The 13,607-nt window shown below is 44.2% G+C and overlaps 1 non-coding gene across 1 annotated transcript; it reads left to right on the top strand.

The window, feature by feature from the left end:
* Positions 1-643: 643 nt before the first annotated feature.
* Trnat-ugu (transfer RNA threonine (anticodon UGU)) lies at positions 644-718 on the top strand. Its single transcript has one exon. It is a non-coding gene; the product is annotated as a tRNA-Thr (tRNA).
* Positions 719-13,607: the final 12,889 nt, after the last annotated feature.

Below are 13,607 nucleotides of genomic sequence, written 5' to 3'. Positions count from 1 at the left end.
CCTGTAGATTGCATTTCACTGGCGCCAAACCACCACTATTTGCAACTACTGTGGTGTCAGGCGAAAGCTCATTCGAGGATGGGGGGCGGTCTGTTGTGTTTTCTGGTGAGATATGATTCTGCCTCAGTGCCAGAGATGGCCGTGTGTTGATTAGAAAGAGACCAGTTGAGGGCCTGCAACCAGCCTTTCCTCGTGCTAGACAGACTTGATCTACACCTGGAGTCGTGGTATGAGGTGCGATTTCGCAAGAGCAGGAGCACTCTCGTGGCTATCCCGCGCACCCTAAATGCAAATTTGTAGGCCAGTCTGGTGATTCGACCCGTTGCGCTGTGACTGATGAACAGCATTCCAGGGATTATTTCCCAACAGGATAACGTTAGATGTTCTACAGAGTGTCGACATGTCCCTTGGTCTGCTCGGTCACCAAATCTGTCTCCAGTCGGGCACATATGATACATTTACATTTACATCTACATCTACATACGTACTCCGCAAGCCACCCGACGGTGTGTGGCGGAGGGTACTTTGAGTACCTCTATCGGTTCTCCCTTCTGTTCCAGTTGGGAACAGCCAGCCAGTTGGAAATGTAGGTCTCACGGAAAGCGTGCAAGGGATAAGTTCCTGCAGTCGCGCTATCCTCTGTGCCCTCGGTGGCTCAGATGGATAGAGCGTCTGCCATGTAAGCAGGAGATCCCGGGTTCGAGTCCCAGTCGGGGCACACATTTTCAGCTGTCCCCATTGAGGTGTTTCTACAACACCTGTTGGCAGCTGAGGGTTTCGATTAATTAACAGTAACCTAACATTTCAGATAAATGTACTGCTGACTTGGAAGTCAGACAAACAAATGGTCAATGAAATAGCAAACAGTAATATATGCTTCTCAGCAACAGGTACTTTAAATGAACTAGATGCAGCAGTTAAAGAACCAATCACCACAACATATGAAACCAGTAGCAGCACTAAACAGGGAAAAGCATGAAATGATTCTGCTTTAAATCAGGGGGTCTTCAAAAATGGCTCTGAGCAGTATGGGACTTAACATCTGAGAGTATCAGCCCCCTACAACTTAGAACTACTTGCACCTAACTAAACTAAGGACATCACACACAACCATGCCCAAGGCAGGATTCGAACCTGCGACCGTAGCAGTCGCGCAGTTCCGGACGGAAGCACCTAGACCCGCTCGGCCACGGCGGCCGGCAATTAGAGAGTTTGTTAATGATCATACTCTGTAACTTCATTGCTTAGTAGAGGGTCTCTATGCCTGTGCATTAAGCAGCTTGCATTAGAATAGATAGCAAAGTAAATATTTCTTTCTTAAACTCGGTTTGAAGCAGTTAAACAGAATGCAAACCTAACTACAATGGCTCTCAAGGAGTCTTTGCTTTGCTTCATTATTAATTATGTAAAGCACAACAAACTATAAATCTTTAAATAACAAATGTGGTTTGATAAGCAGTCTTTTAACCTACTCAAAATATAGTGGGCTGTGCAACTGCCAACACAACATTAAATACAAGTTCAACCACTTTCTCATAAAATGAACACTGATAAAACTTTGTAATTCTGATCAAACAGCATAAATGTAACAATTCATAATCTTTTTCATTACAGATTAACTGAACTACACTCCTGGAAATTGAAGTAAGAACACCGTGAATTCATTGTACCAGGAAGGGGAAACTTTATTGACACATTCCTGGGGTCAGATACATCACATGATCACACTGACAGAACCACAGGCACATAGACACAGGCAACAGAGCATGCACAATGTCGACACTAGTACAGTGTATATCCACCTTTCGCAGCAATGCAGGCTGCTATTCTCCCATGGAGACGATCGTAGAGATGCTGGATGTAGTCCTGTGGAACGGCTTGCCATGCCATTTCCACCTGGCGCCTCAGTTGGACCAGCGTTCGTGCTGGACGTGCAGACCGCGTGAGACGACGCTTCATCCAGTCCCAAACATGCTCAATGGGGGACAGATCCGGAGATCTTGCTGGCCAGGGTAGTTGACTTACACCTTCTAGAGCACGTTGGGTGGCACGGGATACATGCGGACGTGCATTGTCCTGTTGGAACAGCAAGTTCCCTTGCCGGTCTAGGAATGGTAGAACGATGGGTTCGATGACAGTTTGGATGTACCGTGCACTATTCAGTGTCCCCTCGACGATCACCAGTGGTGTACGGCCAGTGTAGGAGATCGCTCCCCACACCATGACGCCGGGTGTTGGCCCTGTGTGCCTCGGTCGTATGCAGTCCTGATTGTGGCGCTCACCTGCACGGCGCCAAACACGCATACGACCATCATTGGCACCAAGGCAGAAGCGACTCTCATCGCTGAAGACGACACGTCTCCATTCGTCCCTCCATTCACGCCTGTCGCGACACCACTGGAGGCGGGCTGCACGATGTTGGGGCGTGAGCGGAAGACGGCCTAACGGTGTGCGGGGCCGTAGCCCAGCTTCATGGAGACGGTTGCGAATGGTCCTCGCCGATACCCCAGGAGCAACAGTGTCCCTAATTTGCTGGGAAGTGGCGGTGCGGTCCCCTACGGCACTGCGTAGGATCCTACGGTCTTGGCGTGCATCCGTGCGTCGCTGCGGTCCGGTCCCAGGTCGACGGGCACGTGCACCTTCCACCGACCACTGGCGACAACATCGATGTACTGTGGAGACCTCACGCCACACGTGTTGAGCAATTCGGCGGTACGTCCACCCGGCCTCCCGCATGCCCACTATACGCCCTCGCTCAAAGTCCGTCAACTGCACATACGGTTCACGTCCACGCTGTCGCGGCATGCTACCAGTGTTAAAGACTGCGATGGAGCTCCGTATGCCACGGCAAACTGGCTGACACTGACGGCGGCGGTGCACAAATGCTGCGCAGCTAGCGCCATTCGACGACCAACACCGCGGTTCCTGGTGTGTCCGCTGTGCCGTGCGTGTGATCATTGCTTGTACAGCCCTCTCGCAGTGTCCGGAGCAAGTATGGTGGGTCTGACACACCGGTGTCAATGTGTTCTTTTTTCCATTTCCAGGAGTGTATTTTCAGGCGGCTTTTCAAGTGAGATAAATTATTTAAGGAAATGACTGCAGATTGGTCTAAAAACGCATTGGAAGTGGAGAATTTCTCAAACCTTTAAACTGAACTTTAAGTGCTATAACTCCACAGGCTTAAAAGCAATCAGAACTGTTTTTACATCTGCCGAATAAGTCTTTCCACAATAAATTAGGACACTCGGAATTAAATGCACTAGATTGGGGTTCCTGTTCAGGTTTGTGATTTGGGATAATCACGGTGTAAGACAGAGTTTTTAGCAACACCACGATTATTATTACAGTCAACCAAATTTCACAGATAGCTGGTCCATTTACGGAGTGCCAAATATAAACAATTTAGTGGAAGTCTGATGGTACTGGTAGCGTAATTTGAAGTGGCTGTTAACGTGGTGGCGATGCAGTCATGACAGTACTGTTGGCCTCGCCCTGTTATAGATCTTCTTGGCGTAGGAATAATATTTTTCTAGCGCCAAAAAACATGCCATGATAGTAGTATCACCAAATGCAGCATCCGAGGTCCATAAATACCGCTCTTAAGCTCTTTTGGCCTCAAAACTCCGAGAAAATGAGCCACAATGATCCGCTACTGCTGGTAAGATGTTAGCCACAGCACTGTTCAGCCCAGACTCCTTACCTGTCACGAAGGACGAGTTGCCACTTGCGCGCCAAACACACTTTTCCACTCTGCCAGGCGACTTTCATATCTGCGGGGCTTCCCCACATCCTTTACGTTCAACCCTACGTTCCCTAACTATGGACCAAGTCATTTACAGTACATTATATAACAATCATTCCAGTAGTTACTTAAATTCACAAGCATAATTCAAACAACATCGTTAAAAAGTTCATATAAGTGAAATATGTTCACATAATCAAAGAATTTCCATGACAGATACAACAACCTACATAAGAAACACTATAAATTGATATAGAAACATCGATACATATACAAAATAGGTCGAAAATAGGTCTTACACCTTGTCACAAAATACTCGTAAGGTATCACTGAACAACGTCTGTCGGTGGAGTTCTCGTCGACCCTGTATGCAGAAATCAGCGAGGGAAAGCAACAAGTTAGATGAGAGAATTAAAGATCAACTACAAGAAATGAAAATATTGTGGTTTGCTGATGCCGTCGTAACTCTTTCAGATACGTCAAACTACTTGAATGGAATCGAAAGCGTCCTCTAAAGAGGATAGAACTTGATAGCAAGAAAACAAAAACAAGGGTAATGGAAAATAGTCGAATTACATCAGACCATGTTGAGGGAATTATGCACTGAAGAGCCAAGGCATCCCAGATATGCTCAATAATGTTGGTGTCTGGGGAGTTTGGTGACCAGCGGAAGTGTTTAAACTCAGAAGAGTGTTCCTGGAGCCACTCTGTAGTAATTCTGGACGTGTGGAGTGCCGCATTGTCCTGCTGGAATTGCCCAAGTCCGTCTGAAAGCACCATCGACATGAATGGATGTAGGTGATCAGGCAGGAAGCTTACGTAAGTGTTACCTGTCAGAGTCGTATCTATACGTATCAGGGGTCCGATATCACTCCAATTGCAGACGCCCCACACCATTACAGAGCCTCCACCGGCTTGAACAGTCCCCTGTTGACATGCAGGGTCCATGTATTCATGTGGTTGTCTCCGTAGCTGTAAACATCCATCTTCTCGGTACAATTTCAAACGAGACTAGTCCGACCAGGCAACATGTTTCCAGTCGTCAACAGTCCAATGTCGGTGCTGCCGGGCTCAGGCAGTCGTGCAGTCGTCATGAGTACACGAGTGGGCCTATGGATCTGAAAGCCCATATCGATGATGTTTCGTTGAATGGTTCACACGCTAACACTTGTTGATGGCCCAGCACTGAAATCTGCAGCAATTTGCGGAAGGGTTGCACTTCTGTCACACTGAACGATTCTCTTCAGTCATCGTTGGTCCTGTCCTTGCAGGATCTTTTTCTGGCAGCAGCGATGTCGAAGATTTGATGTTTTACCGTGTAACGCCGGAAATGCATATTCTCCTATTTCCATCTATTGTACTATAAATTTTTTCCTTATTTTGTTAGCTGAAGATATGACACTTCTGTGTCTTTATATATTGTAATTGTTTGACAATGTCGATGTATTTTTGGTTTGTTTTGTAAATATTGTTTGTATTTTTACGCTGAGTCTGGCCTAGGGAAAACTATGCTATCGAACGATTACATTGATAGGTCGTGTGGCGAACCAAAGTGTTTAGGATCTTTGGTAGTGTTAACTCTGCCGTGTGGAGCGCGGGCAGAGGGAGTCTGGCTGGAGTAGGGTGGTGGAGACGGTGTGTTGTGTGATGCTCCCGCGAGTTGCCGCGCTTTCGGGGTTTGGCAGCATGTAATTGCGCTCGACTTGCTATGATAGTTTCTGACACGGTGTCGCGGACGGGAAGCATTAGCTGGCGCACATCAAGAGCCCGTTTCGCCTGGTGACCGTGTCGAAAAGAGGGCGCGCCAACATCCAGCTTCTGCAACAGCGACGGCCGACAATGAGTGACTGTCGCCACCTCCCCGATCGACGACTGCAAACCTTCAATCAACCAACAAGGAAGACTAAAAGCACGTAAAGTTATAGAACTGTATGGCAGACCGCTGGCCGCTGTGGCCGAGCGGTCCTAGGCGCTTCAGTCAGGAACCGCGCGCCTGCTGCGGTCGCAGGTTCGAATCCTGCTTCAGGCATGGATGTGTGTGATGTCCTTAGGTTAGTTAGGTTTAAGTAGTTTCTATGTCTAAGGGACTGATGACCTCAGATGTTAAGTCCCATAGTGCTTAGAGCCTATGGCAGGCCTCAGCTTTTCAAACCGTTGCATCACAAAAATACAGCAACTTAGCATGAACCTTTGTTGCTCATTGTCCCAATTGCATTACCAAGCAGGGTCCCTTCCTTTTCTGGAATGAACCCGAGTGTCGTTGAAATTCATACGCCAGCATTAAAGTAATATCATTCCATTTCACTGCTTTAATTTCAAAGTTCAGTTAAAGTATTCATAGCTGTCTACAATATTTAGATTACACAAGCAGAAATTAATAGTGCGAGTTTTGTTAGCATATTTTAGCTTACCTGTGACTGCAGCTGAGCTTGGTACGTACTAAATTTTACTATTGTTAATTGTTCAGAATCATTTAATTCAAGTTCAAAGTTAAATCTCTTATTTCTAAATTGCGTAGATTCAAGTAGCTTTTGCCCGCATCTCGTGGTCGTGTGGTAGCGTTCTCGCTTCCCACGCCCGGGTTCCCGGGTTCGATTCCCGGCGGGGTCAGGGATTTTCTCTGCCTCGTGATGGCTGGGTGTTGTGTGCTGTCCTTAGGTTAGTTAGGTTTAAGTAGTTCTAAGTTCTAGGGGACTTATGACCACAGCAGTTGAGTCCCATAGTGCTCAGAGCCATTTGAACCATTTTCAAGTAGCTTTTGAAATGATTGTTGAGGTAGCCCAAGACTAACCTTATATTATTGAATTTCGTAGTGCTTCAGAAACAAAGTTCACTATTAATTTCAGTCACTAAATTAACTTTCAATTTTCCGGTTTTATTAATTCTTTTGCTAAATAAAGTCAGAGTGTAGCGAAATTTATTACTTCTGACAAACATTCAATTTTCACGCAGCACGTGTCAACCTTCAGTTGCCACGCTTTTAGTGCTAATTATATGTGCATTAATCTTTCATTTTCAGTTATTGTAGTAGTTGTCCATAGAACTGGCGACCGTAATTTTCCCCAAATCTCAAATATCTAATTAACGCCAATTAATTGTTAATGTAACGACTGCACATTTACTTTCTTTATTAATTTTACCCGTTTCTCAAAATTAATTTTCACCAATTTCATTTGCATTTTTCCTTTCATTTAGATGTAACCCTTTCCTCCCTCTTTACCGACAAATTAACTTCGGTGACGATTGGTTTTCCCAAATTTCCATTAGGTCCACGCGGTTTAATTTTTCACTGTCATTAAGGTCTATAAGAGGGGGGAAGGTTACAACTGGATTCCTGATATTCACGGTACAGTCGTGAAATGGGCGTTCGGGAAAATCCTCACTTCATCGCTATCTCGGAGATGCTGTGTCCCATCGCTCGTGCGCCGACTATAACACCACGTTCAAATTCACTTAAATCCTGATAACCTGACATTGTAGCAGCAGTAACCGATCTAACAACTGCGTCTGACACTTGTTGTGTTATACAGGCGTTGCTGACCGCAGCGCAGTATCCTGCCTGTTTAAAAATCTCTGTATTTGAATACGCAGGCCTATACCAGTTTCTTTGGCGCTTCAGTGTGTTACGAAATGAGACTCTAAAAGTACAAGACGAGGTTTGCTGTCTGGGGAATAAAATAATTTTCGATAGCAGAAAGGATATAAAAAGTAGTAGTAGTTGGGCAGAGATGAAGAGGCTTGCACAGGACATATTAGCGAGGAGAGCTGCATCAAACACAATTTTGGGCTGAAGATCACAACAACAATACAAGAGCCATAAATAAGTGTTTTGCTGATACTATTGTTCCCTTCACTGATATTAAACATGACCTGCCTTCCGTAATTTTACTACTGAGATAGCAGATCTGACTTAGTATCCCACGTTGTTCTCTTCATTATTTTTCTATGATAATTATTACTTCAGTTTTCTTCTTATTTACTTCCAGTTCGTTGATACATTTTATTGGCTCTAAGCACTATGGGACTTAGCATCTAAGGTCATCAGTCCCCTGGACTTAGAACTGCTTAAACCTAACTAACCTAAGGACATCACACACATCCATGCCCGAGGCAGGATTCGAACCTGCGACCGTAGCAGCAGCGCGGTTCCGGTCTGAAGCGCCTAGAACCACTCGGCCACAGCGGCCGGCTCCACATTTTATTAACTTCACTTTTTTCACGTCCTTTTCTATCTAAATCTGATACACTGAATCTTTTTCACTTTCAAATTTAAATCTTATCTGTTGTGTTGCCATCAGCCATCTTACGAAAATCTCTTATCTCAGCAGTGAGAATTTAACGCATCAGTTGTAAAACGTGTGAATCATTTGTCACGACACGTTTCGGGACTACGTTCTCCCATTATCGAGTGCTACTGAATTTAAGTCTGTCAGTTTTGAGTTTCATAATTTGTATCACTTTTTGAATGTATATATTAAAAACATATGGAGATGAAAGACTAACGCTTCACATTACTTTTTATCCCATACATGATATTTATTAATTTATTGTTTTCATAGACTGAGGCTTAATACTTGCAACTCAGGACGTTTTTTCTTTGCCACGAGAGGTTTCAATTTCTGGATGCGCCACAAGAACGTTCTTGTGGGGCAACCAGAAATTGAAACAGAATGCAAATCTAAATACAGTGGCTCTCAAAAACAATGAACACAGAATAATGGTATGTACTAGATGCGACTCACATACTCAGTTTTATGTTCTGGGTATTGTGTTTGTAGGATTCATGCTTCATGTTAAACGTACTTGATATTCCAGTATATGGCCAAGATTAAATAATGCAGTATGTTGAAGTGCAACTGTTTCGATCACAGTGATTAGCTACATTGTTGATGGAATTTTTGTATAGAACCACTTGAAAAGCTAATTTACATCAATCACATTTGCTAACTATAATATGTGCACTCGAATGTAGCATTTACAAACAACATCATATAAAAAGATTATTCGCCCCAGCAACAGAAATGTATTTTTATTACCATAAATTTCAATCATATGGCCTCTTAGGTATAGATTCCACACAATGGCGCCATATCCGGGAAGATCGAGAAAATGCTTCGAAGTTTTTTTATGTATATCGGTCACTCCAATGAAATTAATAGTCCTAGAGTCCGCCCTCGGTAGCTGAGTGGTCAGCGCGATAGACTGTCACTCCTAAGGGCCCGGGTTCGATTCCCGGCTGGGTCGGAGATTTTCTCCGCTCAGGGACTGGGTGTTGTGTTGTCCTAATCATCATCATTTCATCCCCATCGACGCGCAAGTCACCGAAGTGGCGTCAAATCGAAAGACTTGCACCAGGCGAGCGGTCTACCCGACGGGAGGTCCTCGTCACACGTCTTCATTCAATAGTCCTAGAGTGTTGTGTGAAAGACAAGCTAGGACTAAAAAAACGGGTGTACGCCGCATACCACACGAATGTGACTTGTAGCGAACTAAGTTGATTGTCACTGTATGCTGTCTCATCTGCGAGTATGAACTGAAATACGAGGCAACCAGTGTCGTGGTCCAGGCGATGAACTTTTCGGACATTGTCATAGAGGAGGTAATCTATACTGAAGTGACGGACTGAGAATTCAACAGAAACTGAGGCTCCATCTTAGGTAAAGCGAGGGATCCGGCGCTTAGTTCGCTTAAATCACGTAACAAAAAATATCTATGCTCTCTCACTCTGCTCATAGATTAGTGGCTATCAAACGTCCAAAAGAATGGAAAATGACTGACTAGAAAGGTTGTTTTGACAAACTGTAACAGTCAAGGAATGAACGAAATGACCTCGTCCACAACGCCTTGTCGATAATGAACGAAATGACCTTGTAAGAGAACTTGTCGGTAATGGCATCAGAATGCTTTTATCAGTGAAGAGTACTTTAATTTATCAAGCAGCGGTCAGAGTGTTTCACCAGTCCGGCAGATAGCAGGCAGCCTGTAATTCCGGAAGTTCTGCTCGAAACACACAGTGCACGGCGCCTGCTTTAGGGAGGAACGCAAGCCCGCAGTACATCGTCACACAAATTGTTCAACGAGGTGGCCGAGAGGCGTCCATTGCTAGAAGTCCGACAGCAACGCAGCTAATCGGTCCGACAAACACCTTTCCCTTCAATGACACACGAAGTGCCTCAGAACATCAGAAGCATAATACATTCACTGAAGCGCCAAAGAAACTGGTATAGACATGCGTATTCAAATACAGAGATGTAAAGAAGCAGAATACGGCACTGCGGTCGACAACGCCTATATAAGACAACAAGTGTCTGACGCATCTGTTAGATTGGTTGCAGCCGTTACAATGGCAGGTTATCAGGATTTAAGTGAGTTTGGACGTGCTGCTATAGTCGGCGCACGAACGATGGGACACAGCATCTTCGAGGTAGTGATGAAGTGGTGACTTTACCGTATGATCATTTCACGAGTGTACCGTGAGTATCAGGAATCCGGTAAAACAGCAAATCTCCGACTTCGCTGCAGCCGAAAAAAGATCCTGCAACTACGAGACCAACGACGACTGAACAGAATCGTTCAACGTAACGGAAATGCAACCCTTCCGCAAATTGCTGCAGATTTCAGTGCTGGGCCATCAACAAGTGTAGCGTGTGAATCTTTCAACGAAACATCGTCGATATGGGCTTTCGGAGCCGAAGGCCCACTCGTGTGTCCTCGATGACGGCACGACACAAAGCTTTATGCCTCGCCTGGGCCCGGAAATACCGACATTGGACTGTTGATGACTGGAAACATGTTGCCTGGTCGGATGAGTCTCGTTTCAAATTATATCGAGCGAATGGACATGTACGGGTATGGAGACAACCTCATGAATCCATGGACCCTGCATGTCAGCAGGGGACTGTTCAAGCTGGTGGAGGCTCTGTAATGGTGTGGCACGTGTACAGTTAGAGTGATATGGGGCCCCTGACACGTCTAGATACGACTCTGACGGGTGACACATACGTAAGCACCCTGTGTGATCACCTGCATCCGTTCATATCCATTGTGTTTTCCGCCGAACTTGGGCAATTCCAGAATTGCTACAGAGTGGTTCCAGGAACACTCTTCTGAGTTTAAGCAATTCCACTGATCACCAAACTTCCCAGACATGAACATGATTGAGCATATCCGGGATGTCTTGCAGCGTGGTGTTCAGAAGAGAGCTACAGCCCCTCGTACTCTTAAGGATTTATGGACGGCCCTGCAGGATTCATGGTGGCAATTTCCTCCAGCACTACTTCAAGACATTTGTCGAGTCCATGCCACGTCGTGTTGCGGCACTTCAGCGTGCCCGCGGGGGCCCTACACGATATTAGGCAGGTGTACAAGTTTCTTTGGCTCTTCAGTGTAAATCAGACGTAATAAACCTTGTCAAATAAACTGAGGGAAGAAAATGTTAGTTAACGTGTAAAAGTGCTCACTGATCCCTAGAGGCAGCTGTAAATGATATGGAACTGGCAACAAGAGGTCATGTGACCCTTCAACGATGACGCAAGTCACAGCAGTGAAGTGCTGTGTGCGAGACAGTCAGCTGTATAGCGAGTTGCTTGTTCCGTAGATAACATTCACTATAAACATCATGGCATGTAACGTATCAACGGAACAAGACACATGTATATTCAGAAATATTTATATGCCTGCGTGCTGACTATTTACAGGCTTATTTCGTATAAATGAGTAACTACTTCTGTTCAAAAACTGTTGTATGGTGTAGGAGGAGTTGTTAAGAAGAACCATCTTTAATCTATGTTCGAAGACACTTCCGTCATTAGCGAGAAATTTTATTTCAATGCATAAATGGTCACCCTTCTCTATAGCAAACTTAGAGTCATTAAAGGGTAATGCAGATCATTATTTCCTCTAGTGTTGCGCCTGTAAATATCTCTGTTTTCTCACACTGACATGGATAGTTAATAACAAATTTCATATGAGAATAAATGTACTGTGAGACAGTAGTTAATACTCCTAGCTGCAAGATGTGAACCTCACTCGTATTTCTAATTAGTTTCTCTTGTGCAATGAATACTTTTTGCCTAAGTGAAGAATTACTCCAGAATTTTATCACATAATACACAGTGAATGAAAATACGCAAATAATGTTAACTTACTGACTTCTATATTCCCAAAGTTTGCAATTATTCTTAGACCAACAGTAGCCGAACCCAAATATTTTAGCAGATCAACTACTTGGTTTTTCCAATTTAAGTTTCCATGAAAATGCACACCTAAGAATTTAGAATTTTCTACCCTATTTATTATTTACTAGAGAACTCGGAAATGGTTTGCAATTGTTAAATATGTATGGGAATTGGATATATATGTCCTAATCTTGTTCCCCCCCCCCCTCTCTCTCTCTCTCTCTCTGTCCTTCACCTCTTCCCCCTCCTTCTGCCCATTTCCTTCTCCGCCACCTCATTTCTGTCCATCTATTCCTCCCCCCCCCCCCCCTCTCTCTGAAAGTAAGTGCAAATTCAGACTCCGTCTTAGTATTCTAATCATAAGCTGATAAGCTCTAAGTACAACTTTTCTTGATTCCTGTGAAAAACGACTGAAAGAAAGAAAAAAAAACAGCACATTGCTTTGTATACAATTTTCATATATAATGATAAAGAATACATATGGCAATTGAAAAAGAAGGAACAGATTTCAAACATGTATTGCTTCCAAACTACAAAAGGTAGAAACACAATTCCGAAGTTTATGGAAAGACAAAAGTTCAAATTTTTATACATTCAATGTGAGCAGCATGTGTTACACGACAAATATCAAAACGATGGCTCATTTCCTGCCACACACCAAGCAGCTGGTCGAGTTCACAGCTTCATCACTGCGACGTCGAAGACTTTCAAGAGTGTCAGTCATATGGGGAATAAAAGGCAGCCCCACAGATAAAACTCACAAGGTGTGAGGTCTGGAGACCTGGGAGGACAACGACGGTAAAGTTCATCTTCTGTTCCTGCTCTTCCAATCCAACGCCCTGGAATCGTGTCATTCAGATAACGTCGGACGTTCTTAGAGAAATTCTGCGGGCCCAGTCTCCCTTTGGCATGAATTCTTTCGTGAATATTTAATTTCTAATATGCGTAATGGTTTACGTCGTTAGTACTGTGCCAGATTTTGTTTACGCTGTAATTATTTTCGGCGCGAAATTTCATTTCCGTTGGAAATGAACTGGGTGTATTTCTGTTTGTGTAATCACGTACAATATTTGTGTAGCCCCGCTCTCTCCTGTGGCAGGAAGTGTGGCTTTTCCTAACTGCACAAGTACAAGCAGGCTGCGGATGAGCTCTCGCGTATTGGTCGGCGCGTTTACTACGGATATTCTTTTGAACACTTTTTATTTCTTAATTTTATGGAACGTGTAACTGTATTCTTTTTAAAAATCATATGGCTTATCCTTTCTTAACCTGTGCCGAATTTCGTTTGTATCTATCTACACCTAAACGATTAGCTTGCAATTCACAATTAAATGCCTGGCAGAGGGTTCATCGAACCACGTATAAGCTACTTCTCTATCGTTCCACTCAAGCAGCACGCGGGAGAAACAAACGCTTAAATCTTTCCGTGCGACTCCTGATTTCTATTATTTTATTATTATGATAATTTCTCCTTATGTAGGTGGCGCCACCTAAACATTCCATACACTGGGGAGAAAGTTGGTGATTGAAATTTTATGAGAAGGTCCTGCCACAGCGAAAAACCCCTTTGCTTTAATGACTGACACCCCAATTCGTGTGTCATATCCGTTGCACCCTCTCCCCTATTTCGCGATAATAAAAAACGAAGCTGCCTTTCTTTGAATTTTTTCGATGTCTTCCGTCAATCC

This window comes from Schistocerca serialis, chromosome 4, assembly GCF_023864345.2.
Source record: "Schistocerca serialis cubense isolate TAMUIC-IGC-003099 chromosome 4, iqSchSeri2.2, whole genome shotgun sequence".
Taxonomy (NCBI): domain Eukaryota; kingdom Metazoa; phylum Arthropoda; class Insecta; order Orthoptera; family Acrididae; genus Schistocerca; species Schistocerca serialis.
Note: the sequence above shows the minus strand (reverse complement) of the source record. Positions and strands in the feature narration are given on the sequence as shown.